At 42.8% G+C, this 21,860-nt stretch overlaps 1 long non-coding RNA gene across 2 annotated transcripts in view; it reads right to left on the reverse strand.

The window, feature by feature from the left end:
- The window catches only part of LOC102899853, a 32,726-nt gene that overhangs the window by 8,324 nt on the left and 2,542 nt on the right, over window positions 1-21,860 (reverse strand). The window contains exons 3-4 of one of the 2 annotated variants that reach the window (XR_006597179.1): window positions 15,927-16,110; window positions 15,342-15,478 (exon numbers count right to left, since the gene is read on the reverse strand). This is a non-coding gene — a long non-coding RNA (uncharacterized LOC102899853). Of the gene's footprint in view, window positions 1-15,341; window positions 15,479-15,926; window positions 16,111-21,860 lie in introns of those variants that run through there. The other variant, XR_006597180.1, reaches the window with a different exon arrangement.

A 21,860-nucleotide genomic window follows, 5' to 3' on the forward strand; every position in this document is an offset into this window, starting at 1 on the left:
TTCATGTTTGGCTTTGGACAAACAGGCTCACAGTCCCCTCAAATCCAACATAGTCATGAAATTACATAAAAGCAAAGAATCACAAGCATTGAGAATGTAATTTTTTTTTTTTTTTAATGAAGGACCAAAAAGTATGTTTTTCTGTGGTTTAGAAATGCTATGCTGGTGGGAAAGTTAGATAAAAATAGTTTAGCACATTCCCAAACTCTCAAATTAACCAAAGTTCTTTTCGTAGGGCAGGCATATTCAGCATATAAATCAATGGCCAAAATCTGGTCTTTAGTGATTTTGAAAACAGACATAAAAATGCATATTTTACATTTTGAAAAGTCTTTAATTGACTCGTAGAGTCATGGCAAAAGGAGATTAGAAAGTTCTTCAGCTGCATAAGATTTTCAATGAGTTCCCTAAGGATGTGGGTGGGTATCTTTGATTTTAAGATTGAGTTGATTAGTAGGAAGGAAATGTGGTGTCAGGCATTAGAACCTCATTTTTATTATCTAGCATTTATGCAATTCATTTCCTCTCTGAATTAAAAAAAAGAAAACAAAAAACAAAAAACTTTATAAGATGTGGTTAATGAGAGCAGTGTTACATTTCAAGGGCCGGAGCAGCTGGTGGCCAAGCCTGGCGTCACAAGGCTACATTGTGTTGCCAGGGTCACCAATAACTCCAGTCTATCACATTTACTCAGACTGGGAGAGAATGACTCACACTAACAAACTACCAATTCTCTGAGGTCAAGGATGGGGGAGGGAGCACACACATCTGCCTTTCCTTCCTCACCAAATTCTATGAAATCCCTGTGGAGGCGCTTTTAGGAAGAATAAATCTATAACCATGTGGGGGAAATAACAGGAAGCTTCATTAATGAGCCAGACATTTGGAATTATTTCTAAAAGGAAAAAAGCAAAAGGAGTTATATTTTTTAAAAAAAATTTTAAGAGTTTATTTATTTATTTTTGAGAGAGAGAGAGAGAGAGAGAGAGAGAGAGTGCAAGTGGGGAAGGGGTGGGGGGGGAGGAGGGGAGAGAGAGAGAACCCCAAGCATGCTCTGTACCACCAGCACAGAGCCCGATGGGAGGCTCGAACCCACAAACCGCGAGATCATGACCTAAGCCAAAGTCAGACGCTTAACCACTGAGCCACCCAGGTGCCCCAAAAGGGGTTACATTTAACAGAGAAAAAAAAAAATCCCGCAGAACATCACAGTTCAAAACACGTGCAAGATAGGAACTGCAGCATTAAGAGGACTGGTTTTGGGGAGTTTTATGCTCAGACCTAATGCAATTCACTAATTCATTCTTCTATTCACCAATTACAAGCTAAGCATCTGTCATGTGCCAAGCACTATTCTAGGCATTTGGGCCCATCAGTAAAAGAAAACAAGATGCCTGCCCTCTTGGAGCGTAGGTTCTAGTGAGATGACACAGACAATAAAAGATAAACCTAACTAACGTTTCAGCATGCCGGGAAAGGATGAGCGCCATGGAAACAAAAAGTAGATGGGGGCAAAGATATTGAATAAGGTGGTCACGGTAGGCCTCTTTGAGAAGGAGCAGAGAGTTAGCTAAGCAGCTACCTAGGGGAAGGGCATTCAAAGCAAAGGGAACAGTGAGTGTGAAGGACCCAGGAAGGGAGTGGTGCGCCTGTCAAGGTCTAAGGACTTCAAGGAAGCCTAATGGCTAGGGAGAGTAAGCGAGGAGGAGAGTAGAAGATCGCCTTGAGAGGTCACAGGCAGCTGGGTTGTGCAGCCTTTGTACGGACCTTGGGTTTTAATCTCAATGAAATGGGAGCAGTGGCAGGGAGAACAGTGTAGGGGAGAGAGGGAATTCTGAATACACTTTTTTTTTTTTTAAGTTTATTCATTTTGAGAGAGAGAGAGAGAGAGAGAGAGAGAGAGAGAGAGCTCAAGCACTGGAGTATGGAAGAGAAGTCCGGGCTGGAGCGATCTATGTGGGGATTGTTGGCATGTGTACAATGTTTAAAGCCAAGAGACTGAAAAAGATCACTACATGGGACAGTATAGATATGGAAGAGAAAAATGACATTAATTGATTGAAGGAGAAAAAACCTGATGATCTTCTCAACAGATGCCAAAAAAGATTTCATAAACTTTAAGCCCTCGTTCCTGATTAAGAAAACAATGGTAACAACAAAAATGTCAGCGGGCTAAAAATATAAAGAAACTTTATCTAAGGGGAAAAAGAAGAGCTCAATATATATGGTGATGAATGAATGGTATAGTATTCTCTAGATGGAGGCCCCTATATATATATATATATGTATATATATATATGTATATACGTATATGCGTGTATATATATATACGTATATACGTATATACACATATATACGCGTATATATATACGTATATACGTATATATGGCTTCTCTTTTTTTTCTCTGCTTGATATTTCTCAAGTTACATACAAAGCAAGACAGCCAATTGTAACAAGTAAAATAGTACCGTGATATATAAAGAATAAGTGAATCACCGTTTCATCCCCATCTCAATCCCCTTTGAGGTAACAAATGTTAACAACCTGGCATTTATCCCTTTACATCTTTTTCATGGCTCATTCAGTATTACAAGCGTTTGTGCAGCCCACAGTTTTAAAGGTTTGCCTGCGAGCGCTTTGTTTTGACAAAACAGAACGGTACCGCACACATTACAAGCTTTTTAAAATTTAACATTTATGGACACCCTGCAAATATGTAGATATAGATCCAACTTTAGTTTTTTCCCTTAATATATGTCGTATACACACACATACACACTATATATATGTGCGTATATATAACGTATATTAATGTTATTAATATATTAATAATGTATATTAACGTATATTAATATACGTATATCAAAGTATATTAATGTTTGTGTATATATATCTAGATCTAGATATAATGCTAGTTATATCTAACCTGCTTGGGATTCTCTCTCCCCTCTCTGTCTGCCCCCGCCCCAGCCCTCGTGCCTGTGCCTATACAAGCGTGTGTGCAGGCACGCTCACTCTCTCTCTCTCTCTCAAAAATAAAAAACCAAACTTAAAAGAAAAATTTAGATCAGCTTTTTTTTCTTTTATCCTTCTTACATCTACCCAAATGTCATTCCCCTACCCTCAACCTGGCATAACCCTTGTTAACAACCCTATGTAGAACATTCCACATTTTTCCCCTAGGCTCACAAAATCGTCAACAGAGGAATTTGTGTACAAATACACACATTTTACACGCACACACACATTTATACATATATACTAGTCGTCACAGGGAGCCATACTGCACACAATTCTCAGCCTTTCTCAACATTTTTTAGAAATCCTTCTAATTCATAGGGAGTAGTTCTAATGCCTTCTTAGTAACTACATAGTATTTTGTGATGCAGGTACACAGTTTATTCAACCATTTCCTTATGGGTGCATATTCACTTTGTTTTTAGGTTTTTGCCACTATAATTCTGCAGTGCACAACTTTACATATACCCTTCTGTACTGGTTCTTTTATTTCTACTGGCTACATTCACAGGAGTGCAATCCTTGGATCAAAAGGTATGTGGATTCTTTATTTTTATAGATGCCGCGAGACAATCTTTTTTCTCAAAAGGCAATAACAATTCGCATTTTCACAAGCAATGCATGAGATTGCAGTAGATAATATCACTCTTTTTAACTTTTTGCCAGTCTGGTGGGTGTAGAGTGATGTCTCATTATTATTTTAATTTTCAGTTCCCGACTGCTGGTGAGTTTGGCTGTCTTTTCATATGTTTATTAGCCATTTGGATTTGCTATTCTGTAAATTGCCTGTTTATACCTTTTGCCCTTTTTAAAAATTGGAAGGGTTTATCTTTCTCTTATCACTTTGTAAGAATTTGTTGCATTTGACAAATATTAACCCTTTATCTGTTACCTGCATTGCACATATTGTTCTAAATACATATTTTGACTCTTAACTTTGTTTATGGTATCTTTCACCATATAAGAGTGTTTTTAACTTCTATATAATTAAATGTTTCTCTTTCATACTTCCCATGTTTCTTAGTTACAAGGTGTTCTCTGTCCCCTAGATTTGCATGCAGTCACCTAAATGTTCTTGTAAGATTTATTGTTTACACTTAAGTTGTTAATCCACTTGAAATTTATTTTTGGACTTGTGAAATTGGGATACAAGTTCATTTTGTTCTAGATGAACAGCCAGTTACGCCAGCACTGTTTATTAAATAAACCATTCTTTCCCATAGAATTGAAATACTACCTTTGTCACATATTAAATTAAGATATATATTGAGATCTATTTTTGGATCCGCTCTTGTGTTCCACTGATTTGTCTACTCTTATGCCAATACCGGGCTGGTTGTATTACAGTGATTTTTATTATAGCGGCTTTCAGTTGAAGACAATTCTCTCATTATTTATCTTCTTCATAGTTGTCTTTGCTATTCAGGCCTTTATATTTCCCTATGGATTTTGATATAATCTTATCCAACTCCCTCCACCCCTCAAAAAGATATTGAGATAATAAATGGAATTGTGTTATGTCTATTGAGGGAGAGAATTGATACATTTATTTATTTTTTAATTTTTTAAATGTTTTTATTTATTTTTGAGAGAGAGAGAGAGAGAGAGAGAGAGAGAGCAAGCAGGGGAGGAGCAGAGAGAGAGGGAGACACAAAATCCGAAGCAGGCTCCAGGCTCCGAGCTGTCAGCACAGAACCTGACGCGGGGCTCGAGCCCACAAACCGCAAGATCATGACCTGAGTGGAAGTTGGATGCTTAACCGACTGAGCCACCCAGGCGCCCCGAGAATTGATCTTTTAAAATCTGTAACAGTTAAAGTATTTCTTTTAAAAAAAAATAACGGGGCACCTGGTTGGCTCAGTCAGATAAGCTTCTGACTTCGGCTCAGGTCATGATCCCACAGTTTGTGGGTTTGGGCCCCGCATCAGGCTCTGTGCTGACAGCTCAGAGCCTGGAGCCTGCTTTGGATTCCGTGTCTCCCTCTCTCTCTCTGCCCCTACCCCACTCATATTCTGTCTCTCTCTCTTTCTCTCAAAATACATAAATAATGATAAAGACAGAAAGAAAGGAAGAAAGAAAGAAAGAAAGAGTATTACCACATTTTAAAAATTAAAAATTTCTCAATAGAATTAAATGTCTAGTCACTGTTTAAATTTCTCCAATTATCTCATGATTCTTCAGTTTGCTTGTTAGACCCAGGAGCAAAATAAAGCCATAAATTGCAGTTGGGGGGTGATTGGTTTTTAATTTTTTTAAATCTGTGGACTCTCCCCCTGTCATATTTGTTTTTGCAATTTATTGAAGAAAATAGATTGTTTAGCAGCATTTTCCTAGGCTGAATTTTGATAATTGCACCTCCTTGGTGTCATTTAATGTATTCCTCTGTCTCCTGTAGTTTCTGTATATTGGTGGTTAGATTTTAGAAGTCTGATCAGACTCAGGTTCAGTTTTCTGGCAAATCCTCTGCAGAGAGGGTGGCACAGGATGTCTGATTGCCTCTCTTTGCTGCTCAGCACTTTTCTATCCATTGAGTTGTTAGGGGCCCCATAAGGGGATATTTTAATTCCATCATTCCTTCTTTATCATTAACTGGAGCAGCTTTAGAAGTTTCTTCTACAAAGATGCCGTGTCCTTTACAACCACCTGGGTACCTGGAGTACAGGTTATGCAGGAAAACAAGATAAAGGATTGATTCCAGAAGAGCTGGTTTCCTGGAATCCTCCAAGGGTGACCCCTGAGTTTTGTTCAGCGTGTTTGTTTTGTTAACAACTAATGGGCCTAAAATATTGATGTGTTTCAATTATAGTTATTAATTTTGTTTCAGCAGCCTCTGGGAGCCTCTTCAGGTTGCCTGGCGAGTTCTTTGCACACAGCCCTGGGAATCTTTGCGGTCATATCAGAGGAATAGAAGCTCAGGTGCTCAGAGCAGGGGGTCTAGACCTGTCCTGGCTGTAGTCCCAGGGACACTGCTGCCTTCTAGAGAAAATGGAATGAGACCACCATCCGGGCATTTGACGTTACCGGGCTTAGTCACTGTTTCTGGACTTTTTCAGTGGACAGAGTAGAAAATGGTGTTTATTTATCAGATTACAGGTATCATGAATTTATATTAATAGCTTTTGTTTTTTGAGAGAGAGAGGGCACAAGTGGGCAAAGGCAGAGAAAGAGAGAGAGAGAGAGAGAGAGAGAGAGAGAAAGAGAATCCCACGAAGGGCAGAAAGAGAGGGAGGGAGGGGACACCTGGGAGGTTCAGTCAGTTAAGCGTCCAACTTGGGCTCAGGTCATGATCTCATAAGTTGTGGTTCAAGCCCTGTGTCAGACTCTGTGCTGACAGCTAGCCTGAAACCTACTTTGGATTATGTCTCCTTCTCTGCCCCTGCCCAACTTGCTCTCTGTGTCTCTCTCTATCTCAAAAATAAATAAACATTAAAAAATATTTGGGGGGGGGGCGCCTGGTTGGCTCAGTTGGTTAAGCGTAGGACTTCGGCTCAGGTCATGATCTCATGGTTTGTGAGTTCGAGCCCTGCATCAGGCTCTGTGCTAACAACTCAGAGCCTGGAGCCTGCTTTGAATTCTGTGCCTCCCTCTCTCTCTCTGCCCCCCCCCCCCCTTGTGCTCTATCTCTGTCTCTCAAAAATAAATAAACGTTAAAAAAGTTAAAAAAAAATTTTTTTTTAAAGAGAGAGAGAGAGAAGCAGGGCTCACCCAAAGTGGGGCTCGAACTCACAAACCCTGAGATCATGACCTGAGCCGAAGTCAGATGCTTAACCGACTGAGCCACCCAGCCACCCTATTAACAGTTTCAATTCAAATTAAAGACTACAAGATTTTTACTTAACTAATTGATCTCCTTTTTCCCATACTGAAAAAATTTGGTTGTTAACAATCCCAGAAGATTGCTTATTTGAGGCCACTCTGCATACACTACAGTCTCAAAATATTCATCTCCATGCTACCTCTGAATTTTTTTTAATGTTTATTTATTTTTGAGGGACAGAGAGAGACAGAGCACAAGTCGGGGAGGGGCAGAGAGAGAAAGGGAGACACAGAATCTGAAGCAGGCTCCAGGCTCTGAACTAGGCACACAGAGCCTGACCTGGGACTCGAACCCATGAACTGTGAGATCATGACCTGAGCCGAAGTCGGACGCTCAACTGACTGAGCCACCCAGGCGCCCCCACACTACCTCTAAAACACAAGATTTCTGAAAGCAGCTAAAGATAGTTTTTGCAATTCTTTTCTTGCCCTTAGGGCATATCTCACTAGGGACAGGCTATCAAATTACTGTGCTTTAAAAATCACTTCATGTAGGTTCTCTCTGTATAGTTGTGCCACCAGCCTGATTCCAGGTGGGTTGAGTTCATTTGGTTACTTTCAGTTTTCAGAGGTTGCTTGTTAAAAATTTAAATTGGATGTGTAACTATGTAAAAGATACATGGTTTTAAAGTCACATCTAAAAGCAAGACATATTCAGAAAAGTCCAGCTTCTGTGCCTGCTTATTCACTCTTTCCCCTAACAGGAAGTCATTTAAAACTGCTATGACGGCTAATTAACTTTCCAATTTTAAATGTAAGTAGATTTATGCACCTGAGTACATATACTAGTATGTGTATATGTGTGTTGTGTCTCTCCACTTTCTTCAGTGGTAGAGAATTGTATATACTGCTTGTACATACCTTGTTTCATTTAACAAACTGTCTAGGGAGAGATCACGCTTTCTCCCTGATGTTGAGAATTTTAATATTTTCATCCAGTGGAGTTCCTATTCTTTCTAGCTTATCAGTCTTGAATTGGCCAGCATGCCCTCGATTAGGTTTTCAAATGCACCCTTCAGTCATATCATACATCCTCCCTTTCTAATCCATCAACAGCATCCAGCAGGTAAGATGTGTTATTTTATGATATTACTTTTTCCCATCCAAGGGCAAGGTATATGTAAGTGTAAGGGTATCAGTTATATCTCATATTAATATATAAATTTAATTTTGGGAATGCAAGCTGGTGCAGCCACTCTGGAAAACAGTGTGGAGGTTCCTCAATAAAACTAAAAATAGAACTACTCTACGACCCAGCAATTGCACTACTAGGCATTTATCCAAGGGATGCAGGTGTGCTGTTTCGAAGGGACACATGCAGCCCCATGTTTATAGCAGCACTATCAATAATAGCCAAAGTATGGAAAGAGCGCAAATGGCCATCGATGGATGAATGGATAAAGAAGATGTGGTATATATATTCAATGGAGTATTACTCGGCAATCAAAAAGAATGAAATCCTGCCATTTACAACTACATGGATGGAACTGGAGGGTATTATGCTAAGTGAAATTAGTTAGAGAAAGACAAAAATCATATGACTTCACTCATATGAGGACTTGAAGAGACAAAACAGATGAACATAAGGGAAGGGAAACAAAAATAATATAAAAATAGGGAGGGGGACAAAATAGAAGAGACTTATAAATATGGAGAACAAACTGAGGGTTGCTGGAGGAGTTATGGGACGGGGGATGGGCTAAATGGGTAAGGGGCACTAAGGAATCTACTCCTGAAATCATTGTTGCACTATATGCTAACTAATTTGGATGTAAATTTTAAAAAATAAAAAATAAAATTAAAAAAATATATATATATAAATTTAATCCAATCCCAATTCAAATCTTAACTTGACTTTTTTTTTCACTTTACATTTTTATTTTGGGGCGGGGGCGAGTGAGCACAAGTGGGGGAGAGGCAGAGATAGAGGGCAAGAGAGAATCCCAAGCAGGCCTCATGCCCAGTGCAGAGCCCGATTCAGGGCTTGATCTCATGAGTAGTGAGATCAGGACCTGAGATGAAATCAAGCGTTGGATGCTCAACTGACTGAGCCACCCAGGTGCCCCCCTAACAGGACTTTTTAAGGGAACTTAGTAAGCTAGTTATACAATTCATAGGAAAGACGAAGGGACCCAAATGGCCAAGAATTTCTTGAAAAGAAGAAAAATGAGAGAAGACTTTCCCTGCCAGATATTGGAGCATATGCTGAGAGGCTACAGTGCGGACATAGTCTACTAACATCTGCTCCTGGCCATAATGAAACAACCAGCATCCAGATTTAACTTTCTCCCAACACAATGAAATTACTAGACAAAACATAAAAAAGAACGGTTTCAGCCATTGGTCAACAGGCAGCACAGAGAAGGAATACAAACAAGGTGAACCCTAAGATTGCCCAAGCCTACTGCCCACAGAGAATTTCTCAGCTGCAGTTCAGGGAGGAGCGTCCAACCAGAGTGACCTCTGACCTGAGCACAGTCAGTGTCTGAAGAGGTCAAGGCAGCTAGAATGTGTGGGGGCCCACCAGAGAGGAAAGAGTCACATGGAGAGAGCTCTGAAGACCTACAGAGGGTTCCCTTTGAGTGTTTCAGCCTGGCACTCCTCAGTACGTGTGTATCTTACTGAAATCCAGCTGCTGTGACAAAATACCATAGGCTGGGTGGCTTAAACAATGAACATTTATTCTGCATAGTTCTGAAGGCTGGAAGTTCAAGATCAGAGTACCTGGTCAAGTTCTTGATGAGGGGGCCCTCTTCTTGGTCATACCCTTAGGTGGTCTTGCTTGGTGCTGCTTGTATATAGGAAAGCATCCTGTGTTTCCACCTCTTTTTAGAAGGGTGTCAATCCCATCATGTGAGTCTCACCCTCATGACCTCATCTAGCCCTAATTACCTCCCAAAGACCTCACCTTCAAATGCCATCTTGTTGGGCTTAGGGTTTCAATGTATGGATTTGGCGGATTCAAACATTCAGGCCACAGCAATGTATATGAGAAGACCACATGTAAGTGAGAGACCACCAGAAAGGATCACGCAGAACAATCCCACAACTAGCTTTATCAGGGTAAAGACCCTTCAGGACCTAACTATCAAAGCATAATAAAAGCAAGTTTTGAAAGGATCAGATTCCTTCGCAATATCTTAACTGTGTCCTAAGACAAAGCCCGAAAATATTTAAAGGGACAAAAAATACCCCGTGTTGAACAAGACAAAATTCATAGTATTTGCATCTAATGAAAGTTTACCAGACGTGCAAAGAAGCAGAATGATATAACTCATGATGATGAGAAAAAGAATCAATAAAACAGACCCAGAAATAATACACATGATAAAACTAGTAGGCAATGGCATTAAAAGAATAATCCCGTTTAAGAAGGTGGAGAAAGGCATGAATGTGTTAAGAAGGAGCACAGAAGATATAGGAAAGACCCACATGAAATTTCTAGTGACTGAGGTTTTGAAGACTGAGCCATTCAGTGAATTGGCCTTTGGTGAATTTTGGCTTTTAGAAAATTGGCTTTTGGGGAACTGACCACTAACTGTAGCTCAGACCTGTGACTGACAGCGGGCTAATCTCTTCACTCTTGGAATGGAAGTAGCACAGCTGGGTAACTGTAGGCATTCCTCCTCTTGGTGGAGAAATGGGGGCAAGAGCAGTGTGGGTGTTTTTCTTGGCCATTTACAGGAGGAGTAGAGGAAGGGAACAGACTCCACTTGTGGGCAGGCAGATCCAAGAGAACAAGAACCAAAATTCTGGGTCACACAGAGACTCATTAACCCCACCCAACTGAGAAACATGAACTAATGGAGATAAGGCTCTCGTTGAGTGGGTGGAAATGGTGAAATCTTCCTCCTTGGTACTTCTCTATGAGGAAGATTGCCTAAAAAGTGTGTAAAGCTGGGAGTGGAAGGAGAAACTGTCCCCATCACTAAGTTCTAAGCACCACCAGCTTGTGGTGATGTGGCTGCTGTTCTCGTTTCTCAGTCTGCTGGGCCTGATTCCTTATTTTCTTCTCCTTCCTGTTTTCTTTCTAGGCTTCCATTCATCTTACTTGCCTCTCAAATAATCCCGTACCTGCATGGGGCTGGTAACAAGGTGCTACCCTGAGCTTTCTGCTGCTGTGTTTATAAAGTTGACATGAGAGGGGGAGATTCTGGTACAAAATACTAGAGCCTAGAGCACGGTCTCCCTTAGACTCAGGGAACCAGGGCTCAAGCCCTGAATGGCCCAGATCTTATGATCGTTCTTATGATCCCCTGAGTCCTGGGCCACTCAGGGATCCACCGGGGGTCTTTTCGAGCCAGTATTCACCCACTTGGTCAGTTGTCTAGAGGGCCAAGGGAATGTGGCCATTTGGAGTCCCTATCCCTGGGAACCTGGACAGGAGGCATAACAATGGGGCTGGGATGTCCATGAAGGGAAGGGAGAGAAGGTGTGCATACCACAGGCCAGGAACATTCATTTGTGTCCTTGATCCAGATCCCTTAAATGTTGGCAGTAGGCCTGTTTGCCAGTCCTGAGGTGGTCTGAGTTCTTGCTGGTGGAACTCAATATTATTTTTTACCAGCTTGAACACTTTCTCTGGGGTCTGGATGTTGTATCAAAACTCATGGCTTTACCTATCTCTCTGTGTCATATATTTTCATCTCTCATTCACTCAACCCCTTTGTCCGGGCTTTTATCCCCACCATTTTTCAGAAACAGCTCATATAAAGGTCATCAATGGGCTCCATCGTTCCAAAGCCAGTGGTCAGATATCTGTGCCATCTTATTTCAATGTTCATTTTCTACTGTCACTGTAACACATTATTACACACTTAGCAGCTTAAAGCCACAGAATTTATCTTATAGTTCTATGTGACAGAAGTTTGACAGAGGACTCACCAGGCTAGAATAAAGGTGTCAGCAGGACTGCATTCCTTCCTGGAGGCCCTAGGGAAGAATCTGTTCCTTTGTTTATTCAGAATATTTGCAGAGTTCAGTTTCTTGTGGTCATAGAACTGTTTGGTTTGCAGGCTATCAGCTAAAGGTTGTTCTCAGTTTGTGGAGGTCACATTCATTCCTTCGCTCATTGCCCCCTTCCTCCATCTCCAAAGCCAGCAACAGAGGGTTGGCTCCCTCCCATGCTTTGAATCTCATCACATTCTTTCATCACATCAATCTGACTGACTGTTCTGCCTTCCTCTTCCATTTTTAAAGCCTTTTTGATTACCTTGGGATTGCCAGCATAATCCAGGATAATCTCCCTATCTTAAAGTCTGTGAGCTTAATTTCATCTGCAAAGTATCTTTTGCCACATGATGTAATAGATATAGGCGAAACATCCAGAGAATGAGAATCATGGAGCCAAAGTCCTGCCTACCTTACTGGGCTTCCTAGAAACATGGAATGTTTTCTTCTCGAGATGTTTACTATTCTTATTTTAAGGGGCCTGTTTTTGATGGCTGGTTCTCTTCCGTTGCCTTCTCTGGCAGATGAAAGGACACCAGGAGGATTCCAGGGCCTGGTTCTTACTCATGGAGGAATGATCTCACCTAGTTCCATGTTTTCAAATAACATCTCTATGCTGATGACACCTAGGTTTATATCCCCAGCCCTAAGGTTTAGTTGTAGGCTTAGCTGCCTCCTTGATATCTCCACTTGGAAGTCTGATAAGCATCTCAAACTCAGCACAACCAAAATAGAACACTTTAAAAGTTTGTTAATGTTTATTTACTTATTTTTGAGAGGGAGAAAGAGTGTGAGTGGGGCAAGGCAAAGAGAGAAGGGGACAGAGAATCCCAAGCAGGCTCCATGCTGTCAGCGCAGAGCCCAGCATGGGGCTTGAACCCATGAACAATGAGATCATGACTTGCGCCGAAATCAAGAGCCAGACACTCAAATGACTGAGCCACTCAGGTGCCCCTCAAAATAGAGCTCTTAATTCATTCCCTCCGACTCCCCATCACAATCCTACCCACCTTAATAAACAGTTCCACCATAAACCCAGTTGATCAGATGTCCCATATTCTTCTTTCTTTCTCCTTTCTCAACCTTCTGTTGAGACAACCCATTAGCATGTCCTGTTGGCTCTGCCTCAAGAAGAGAACCTAAATCCAACTATATCTTGCCTGCTTTTGCCATCATCTGGGTCTAGTCACCATCACTCGTCACCTGGGCTACTTCAGCAGCTTCAGTACGAGTCTCCCTGCTCCCATTTTTGCCTTTTTCCCCATAGTTGATTCTCCAACTGTAAACGGTAGCTAAAGTGACCTATTAAAAAGTAGAACAGAAATAGGCTGGAATACATCCAAACTCCTCACCATGACCCATGGGCCCTACACAATCTGGCCCCTGCTTATCTCAGTGAGCTCATCTCAGCCCAGTCTCTCTTGTTCACCACCTCCATCCACACTGGTCTTTTCCTATTGTTAACACACTCATAATAATTTCCTTCCTTACACTTCTTTGTCTGGAATATTCTTTTCCAGTTCCTAAAAAGGCTGAGTCCCTCTTGCTTTGGCAAGTGCAACTTCTAAGAGGAGTCTTTCCTAGCCACCTTCTCAATATACTCCCTTGTAGCATTTTCAGTCATTCTCTATCGTACTATCCTGTATTATTTTCCTCACAATACTCATCAATGTCTGAAATTATCCTATCAATTTTATTGCTTATCGTTTATTGTTCTCCACTGGAATATAAGTGTCTCAAAGGCAGGAATCTTTTCTATTTTGTTTATCACCATAGCCTTAGCATCTCGAACAGTTCTTGACATATGGTTGTCACTGAGGAAATGTATGTTGAATGAATGAATGAATGAATGAATGAATATATGAAACTTTCAAACTTTCTGACAAGTCATCTAGAATGTGTTTGGAGGTTGTTTATATTGAAAATAAGGAAACCAACTCTAATATCTTAAATTGGGTTTCCTGGGAAGCAGATACTGACATTGAGATGAGCGCGTAGGAAATGTATAAGAGAGTGCTCCAGGGATCAAAACAAGTGGAAGGGAAGGGAAGAGAGTAGGATTGGACAGAGAGAAAAGTGTGGCTGTGAGAGTCCCCCAAAAGGCTGACGTCAATCCCAGTGGGAACTCCAAAGCTAGGATAGCTCTTCCAGTTGGGTCCAGTTTACAGTGGGTGGGACCGAGACTTACATTCCCATAATAGTAGGTCATTAGACATAGGCTCCCCTGGTGAGGAGGGGTGCAGACACCAGCACTGCAATAGGTCTCAATGCTGCAATGAATCCTCATTGCCTCCTTCTTCTACTGCCCATCTACTTTACCCTCACTCTCAGGCAGCATCTTGGGTGCTCCTGATGGCTTACCTGGTAATAAAACCCAGGCCTTCAAATCTTAAGGGTCTGAGTCCCTGGTCATTATGGCATTCTCAGGCTATAGCTACTACATTTGTATATTTATTATCAAATTTAGAAAACAGAGTATCTAGAGGCGCTCAAATGAATCACCTGAGTGGAAAACATATTCTTTTTTATGTAGCAGCAGCCTTATCTCCTTCTGGTGACCAAAGCCAATTACTTCTGCCAGGTTGGTGATTCCTCTTCCTGCCTTCTGGTCCCTTGGCATGAAGAGCTTAGAGAGCCCAGTTGACGGTCATGGTAGGAGTATTCCCTTTTAGGAACCAAGACCCTTAATTATTCAGAATCCAGACTTTCAGGAATGGAAAGTACAAATTCTCAAAATGAATCATTAGAAGTGAAGGAAAGTGGGGATACTCTTTCTCCCAACTTCTGATTTCCAGATCTATGTATTCTACCTATTGGGGAAACAGCACCATGTAAAAGTCATTTATTTAGTGGGGTTTTTGTTTGTTTGTTAGAGAGAGAGACAGAGACAGAACACAGAAAGACAGAGAGAGAGAGAGAGAGAGAGAGAGAGAGAGAGAGAGAGAATTCCAAGCAGGCTCCACACTCAGCACTGAGCCAAAATTAAGAGTAGGATGTCCACGGGCGCCTGGGTGGCTCAGTTAAGTGTCTAACTTCGGCCCAGGTCATGTTCTCATGGGTTCTTGAGTTCAAGCCCTGCATCAGGCTCTGTGCTGACAGCTCAGAGCCTGGAGCCTGCTTCTGATTCTATGTCTCCCTCTCCCTCTGCCCCTCCCCTACTCTCGTTCTCTCTCTCTGTCAAAAATAAATAAAATTAAGTTAAATTAAAAAAAAAAAGAGTAGGATGCCCAACTTACTGAGCTACCCAGACGCCCCCAAAGTCATTTATTTAGCATGTGCATCGCATTATGGTGGATGGCATGCCATCTTCATAAGATGTTGTCTCTGAGCCAGTTATCCCATCATACTCATCACTTCTGGGTATTGCACCATGTGATAGGAACAGCGTACCTCCTGGTTATGTGTCTGTTCCAGCATTTCCTTTAATGTTAAGTAGGTCCCTTTGTCTGACACAATAGTATGTGGAATCTCATAATGGGGGATTAAATATTCCATATGCTCATGGATAATGGTACTGGCTGAGGATCTGTGGATAGAGAAAGCAAACCCATACCTATTCTTGTCAAAATGTGTTTATTCTTTGCAAAATGAATGGCTGCCCCTTCCAGGGTATCCAAAGTAGTTAACCTGTTATCAAGCGGTTGCTCGGTCTCTTGGAGAAGTTGTATCATGCTGGGCATTCAGTGCTGGTTTCTGTTATGAAAAGGTTGGACATTCAGTTGTTGCAACAGGTAGATCAGCCTTGTTATGTGGGATCCAGGCTGTTGCATCCACATATAGCCTCCATCCCTGCTACCATGACAATTTCATTCATTTGCCCATCAAGCAAGCACTGGAGTGGCTGATGACAGAGGGCCTGTCTATCACTGGATGATATGTGGTTTATTAGTGCCTCTTCTATGATGGATGTTCTCTGATATGCATTAGCATATGAAATAAAGGTCTTGGCACTCTGTGCCCACTTCAACTGCATGGCTTTACCCTAATCCTCACTGTCTACCATTGTCCCCCCAGTCTTTCAGGCTCTCTGCTTCCAGACCCCTGACCAGATGGTCAAGCTATCCAGCATTGCCCACGAATCCCTGTGTTCTCATTTCTTCACAGGCAAAGTGGCTGACTGAGTGCGACGACATCTCCTTACCGCTAATCTTTCAGGACCATGCTGAGTGAGGCGGCAGTGCAGCCTCTGTTCATTTCCAGCTTTCACCAACAAACCCAGTCGAGCCATTTGTGAATCCGTCTCAGGCTTTTCCCTCTTGCATCACCTGATCATTGAGAGGGGAGATGAGCGGCGGTGTCCCGGTAAGTATGTAACAACCAGCTTACTGAAAAAAAGGAAAAAAATATGTGATTTGCAGCATTGGCTCACTTTCGTGGGAGAAATACTTCTACTGTGGTCGGTTTCCAACTATCCACGGGATGTCAGCGGGATGGCAACATTCCTGAAAATTTAACAATGAGCTCGCGCGAGCTGGTACGAACTGGCTCCAGCATACCATTACAGCTGAGGGAGGGGTGGTGTAGACCGGGGGTGGATGATTGAGCTACATGCCCGCTTCCCGCTCTGGCAGTTTTCTGCTTTCTGGTTTTATTGACATCCAGTCCTAAAGGTTCCTCCTCCACCTGGGCCCATCCCACTCTATGGTTTGGAGAAAGTCATAGAACCTAGCTCACGAGGGGCAGTTCTAGTGTCATGGTCACTTGATGTTCTATGATAAGGTACCTGCCTCAGTTGGGGCCTGATAGTACTCCCAAAGCTGTTTTGTGAAAGGTGTTCAACTCTCTGTCGTAGTTGATAGGGTTTTGATCCAGAATCCTATGGATCCACATTGTGATTCTCCAATTGTAGTTACGTAAAATCCATGTGACATCTCTTTCCATCACTGATATCCCTAATGCCATAGGATCTGCTCAACGGTATGGCCCAGAAGGCTAGCTGTTTGCCCTCCAGCCTGGACCCGTGGCAGAGTCCTTTCCAGCTGTGTCACCCAGTGAGTTGGAGCAGTACTTCTGGGAAGATATTGCTTCTTAAAAAGATTTTTTTAATGTTTATTTATTTTTGAGAGAGAAAGAGACAAAGCATGAGCTGGGGAGGGGCAGAGACACAGAATCTGACACAGGCTCCAGGCTCTGAGCTATCAGCACAGAGCCCAACACGGGGCTTGAACTTGTAAACCACGAGATCATGACCCGAGCTAAAGTCGGATGCTTAACCGACTGAGCCACCCAGGTGCCCCGGAGCATATTGCTTTTAGAACTTGAAGAGACCAACCTGGCAGGCATTGTGCATGATGGCGAGGAGGGGATGTCCCCGCATAGCGAAGATCACTAGACTCTAAAAAATTACTTATGGGTCAGGCTCCTGAATCTTTCAAGGTTTGCCTCCCTCAAGAGTGCATGTGATTTACCAAGGCCTCCAGACTCCCAGCCACTCATTTATTTGGTCTCGCTAGTATGATGTCACCAATTTCCCAGACCAGTGTGATATTCTGTGGGAGGTCCAGCTGGTTCATGTCTCCTTAGGCTCTGTTATAACAGAGGACGGCAGAGTTAACACAGCACTGGGGCAAGTCTATAAATGGAAACTGTTGCATACTCCAAAGGAATGTGAATTCTGATTCTTGTTTTGATAGGGATAGAAAAAGGGTGGATTTGCCAGATCACTGCCACATGTCACATACCTGAGTCCATGCTAATCTGCTCTGGCAGAGGTAACACACCTGACACAGCAGCTGCCATTGGGGACGCTATTAATTAGGTTTGCGATAGTCAACTGCCATTTTCCAGAATCTGGCTGGATTTTGCAGCGTCCAGACCAGTAAATTAAATGGAGGTATGATGCAGACTCCCACCCATCCATCTTTCAGATCTTTAAGGGAAGCAACAATTTTTACCTTCTTTCTCTCATTTCTTTTTAATGTGGCAAAATATATACAACATGATGGTTGCCATTTTAACCATTAAGTATATGGTTCGGTGGTACTGTGTTCACATTGTTGTGCATATACTCATCTCTAGAAAGGTTTCGTGTTTCAAATGGAAACTCTGTACTCATTAAACAAGAAATCCCCATTTCTACCTCTCCCCAGCCCCTGACAACCACCATTTTACTTTCTGTCTCTCTGAATTTGACCACTCTAGGCACCTCACATGAGTGGAATCATATAATACATGTCTTTCGAGTGGGGAGGGGCAGGGGGAGAGGGAGAGAGATAATCTTAAGCAGGCTCTATGCCTAGCACAGAGGGGGCCTGATGCGGGGCTCGACGCGGGGCTCCATCTCACAGCCATGAGATCACGACCTGAGCTGAAATCAAGAGTCATTAACCAACTGAGCTACTCCATTTTACATTCTCAACAGCAGTGCACAAGGTTTCCAATTTCTTCAAATCCTTGCCAATATTTATTTGTTGTAGTAGCTATCCTAATGGGTGTGAAAGTGGCTTCCCATTGTGTGTTTTTTTTTCTTTTAACGTTTTATTTATTTATTTTGAGAGAGACAGAGACAGCATGAGTAGGGGAGGGGCAGAGAGAGAGAGGGAGAGAGAGAATCCCAAGCAGGTTCCTAGCTGCCAGCACAGAGCCCAACGTGGGCCTTGAATTCACGAAACCACAAGATCATGACCTGAGCTGAAACCAAGAGTCGGACACTTGGTGTCCCTCCCAGGTGACCCTCCCATTGTGGTATGAATTTACATTGCCCTAATGACTAGTGATGTTGAGCATCTTTACATGTACTTATCGGTCATCTGTGTATCTACTTTGGAGAAATGTCTATTAAAATCCTTTCCCCATTTTCAAAAAAATGTTTATTTTTGAGAAAGGGAGGGGGAGGGGCAGAGGCTATGAAGTAGATTCCCTGCTAACAGGAATGAGCCCACCTCGGGGCTCAAACTCTCGAACTGTGACATCATGACCCAAGCCGAAGTCGGAAGCTCAACTGACTGAGTCACCCAGGTTCTCCTGAATCCTTTATTTATTTTTAAAGTAAGCTCAAAGGACTGAGTCACCCAGGTTCTTCTGAATCCTTTACTTAAAGTAAGTTGTTTTTCTTGTTTCCCTAGGTTGATTTTGTAACCGTTTTCTATTCCTTATAGTTTTTTCTTTATTTCTTTTTTCACCTGTTCTTTTGCTTGCCTTCCGTGGTTTAAATTGAGCATTTTATATAATTCTATCATATCTCCTCTCTTTATTTAAAAAATGTTTATTATTTATTATTGAGAGACAGAGTGAGAGCGGGGGAGGGGAAGAGAGAGGGAGGGAGACACAGAATCTGAAGCAGGCTCCAGGCTGTCAGCACAGAGCCCAATGCGGGGCTCAAACCCAGGAACCGTGAGATCATGACCTGGGCTGAACTCGGACGCTTAGCCTACTGAGCCACCCAGGTGCCCCTATTGTATCTCCTGTCTTAACGTGTTCCTTACACTTAAATTTCGTTGTTGCCATGCACACCCTCTTGGCTCCTGCAGGTACCTGTTAGCTAGGTCTTACAGCCTTTGTGGGACAGGGTCACTTTCCAATATCATCAACCCTAAGATGTCCCTGGAATATCATATGTTGTGACTTCACTTTATTGCCTAGTAGTCAGCAGGGGAAGTGGGGGTATATCCTGAGAGAAGTGCATTATTATCCCACAGACAGGAGGCCTGTCACTAATTCACAAGCAAGGACCACTAGCTTTTAATAGGGAGGAGTGGGGCATTTGGGCAGTCTCAGTAGGTTGAAGGGAATTTAGAAATTCAACATTGTTTGGGTGTATCAACCTAAGTGCCCCCATCCCATGTGTGACAGTTCCACTCTTTCCCTACCAGGGCCCTGCCTTTGACATATCACGTCTGCCTAAGTTGAGAGTTTAATCTTTGCAAGTTTCCACTTGGCTTTCTGTACTGTCAGGTTTAAGTCCTGGGACTGGTCCTCAGTGTTCTCTGCCTTCCCACTGCAGGAGATGAGAACTTCTTTATATGCTCCCAGAAGGTCTTCTGGTGTTCACACTTCACTTTGAATTGCAGATCTACCACTCTAATCATTGATTATCTCTCCAAAGCATCAACTCCATTTAGCAGTAGCCATCACATCCTATATGTTTACAGTGACTATTTCCCTCATATTTTGACAGCAATGCATGTTCTTTCACTATATACCACAGGCTCTTTCCCAGTACACCATGGGCAAAACTTTTAACAATTGCCCTGTTTTCTCGTGGTAGCTATGTTCTACCCATCAACACTGATTCATTGTGGGCCGGCGACCAGTGGCCAACTTCAAAATGCAACCACGGCGTCTGCTTTCTTGGACCGTTCCTGGCACCAAATCTTTTCGAGTGGGTTCCATGAAAAGTAAACTCTGGGGGCGCCTGGGTGGCTCAGTCGGTTAAGCCTCCGACTTCAGCTGGGGTTGTGATCTCGTGGTTTGTGGATTCGGGCCCCGCGTGAGGCTCTGTGCTGACAGCTCGGAGACTGGGGCCTGCTTCGGATTCTGTGACTCCCTCTCTCTCTGCCCTTCTCTCTCTCTAAAATAAATAAACATTAAATTTTTTTTTAAAAAAGTAAACTCTGAAGCAAAGATCAATGTTAAGGAAGTTTATTAAGGAGTACACTTAGGACCAACACCGGTGGAAGGGAAGAGAGGACAGCAGGATCAGACAGTGAAAAAGATGGGCTGTGATGCTTTTGCATAATGCAGGATTTGACTGGCCTTTGTCCCTGGTTCCTGAGAGGTAACTTCTAAACCCTTGGAATTTCCCAAGTGATAGGACTGTTTTTGCCATTTATGGTGGGTCTTTGGACCACACTTGAGTTTGCTAATAAGATGGTTCAGGGTGAGGGCTGGTTATGCCAGAAAGACAAACCCTGCGATTAAAAGGTTGAGGTTTTGAGGGGCGCCTGGGTGGCTCAGTCGGTTACGTGGCTGACTTGGGCTCAGGTCGTGATCTCACCCGTTTGTGGGTTCGAGCCCTGCATCCAGTTCTTTGCTGCCAGCTTGGAGCCTGGAGCCTGCTTCAGATTTTGTGTCTCCCTCTCTCTCTGCCCTTCCCCTCCCTCCCCCCCCCCGTCTCTTTTAAAAATAAACATTAAAAAGAATTAAAAAAAAAAAGTTTGAGGCTTTGAGCCTCTTGACATCAGCCCAACCTCCTGACCTTTAGGGAGGAGAAAAGAGGCTGGAGATTGAGTTCAATCATGGGGCTAATGATTCAATCAATTATGGCTACAAAATGAAACCCCAGTAAAAACTCTGGACACTGAAACCTGGTGGAGCTTCCTGGTTTGTGAATACATTTACGTGCTGGGAGTGTGATGTGTCCTAATTCCACAGGCAGAGGGTACAGAAGCTCTGGGTTCAGGACCCTCCCAGACCTCATGCTATTTCTTCATCTGACTGGTCCTAATTCGTATCCTTTATAATAAAATTGTACTCATAATGATAGTGCTTTCCTGAGTTCTGTGAGTCATTGTAGCAAACTAGTGAACCTGAGGGAGTTGTGGGGGAACCTGAATTTGCAGCCAGTTAGTCAGAAGTGCAGGTGGCCTGGGCCCCCCGAACTTGTGGATGGCATCTGGAGCAAGGCCAGTCTTGTTGAGGACTATACACCTAACTGTGGGGTCTGAGCTAACTCTCTGGGTGGTTACCGACCGAACCGTATTGCGGTACAGAAGATGCCATTATAACAACAGCCCCAGATGACCTCGCAGGGAGCTCTGACTCTGGAGCTCACAGTTGTCCCAAGTTAGGAAGACGGACGAGGCGCATATACTTCCACACTGTATTCAAAATGCCATCGGGGACCTTCCCTTAGCCAATGAGCTTCCTGAAAGAAGCTGACAGCTAAAGGATGTCTGCAGGTAGCCTTCTTGGGAAGTGAGGGATGTCTTTCACTCTTGGCAGGATTTCCATGCCCAATCATAGTGCCGACTACACTTTGTAACCATTTCTATCCATTAAGTGGTGGAGAGAGGACAGGGTGATTAAAGGCAGTACTGAAGATTCTTGCAAATTAGTTGGCGTTTTGCTGCTAAAGAGAATCCAAAGCGGGGGATTTGTGGCAACTGATCCTGGCAATTGCTCAAGGGTGATCATA

This window comes from Felis catus, chromosome B1 (genome assembly GCF_018350175.1).
Source record: "Felis catus isolate Fca126 chromosome B1, F.catus_Fca126_mat1.0, whole genome shotgun sequence".
Taxonomy (NCBI): Eukaryota; Metazoa; Chordata; class Mammalia; order Carnivora; family Felidae; genus Felis; species Felis catus.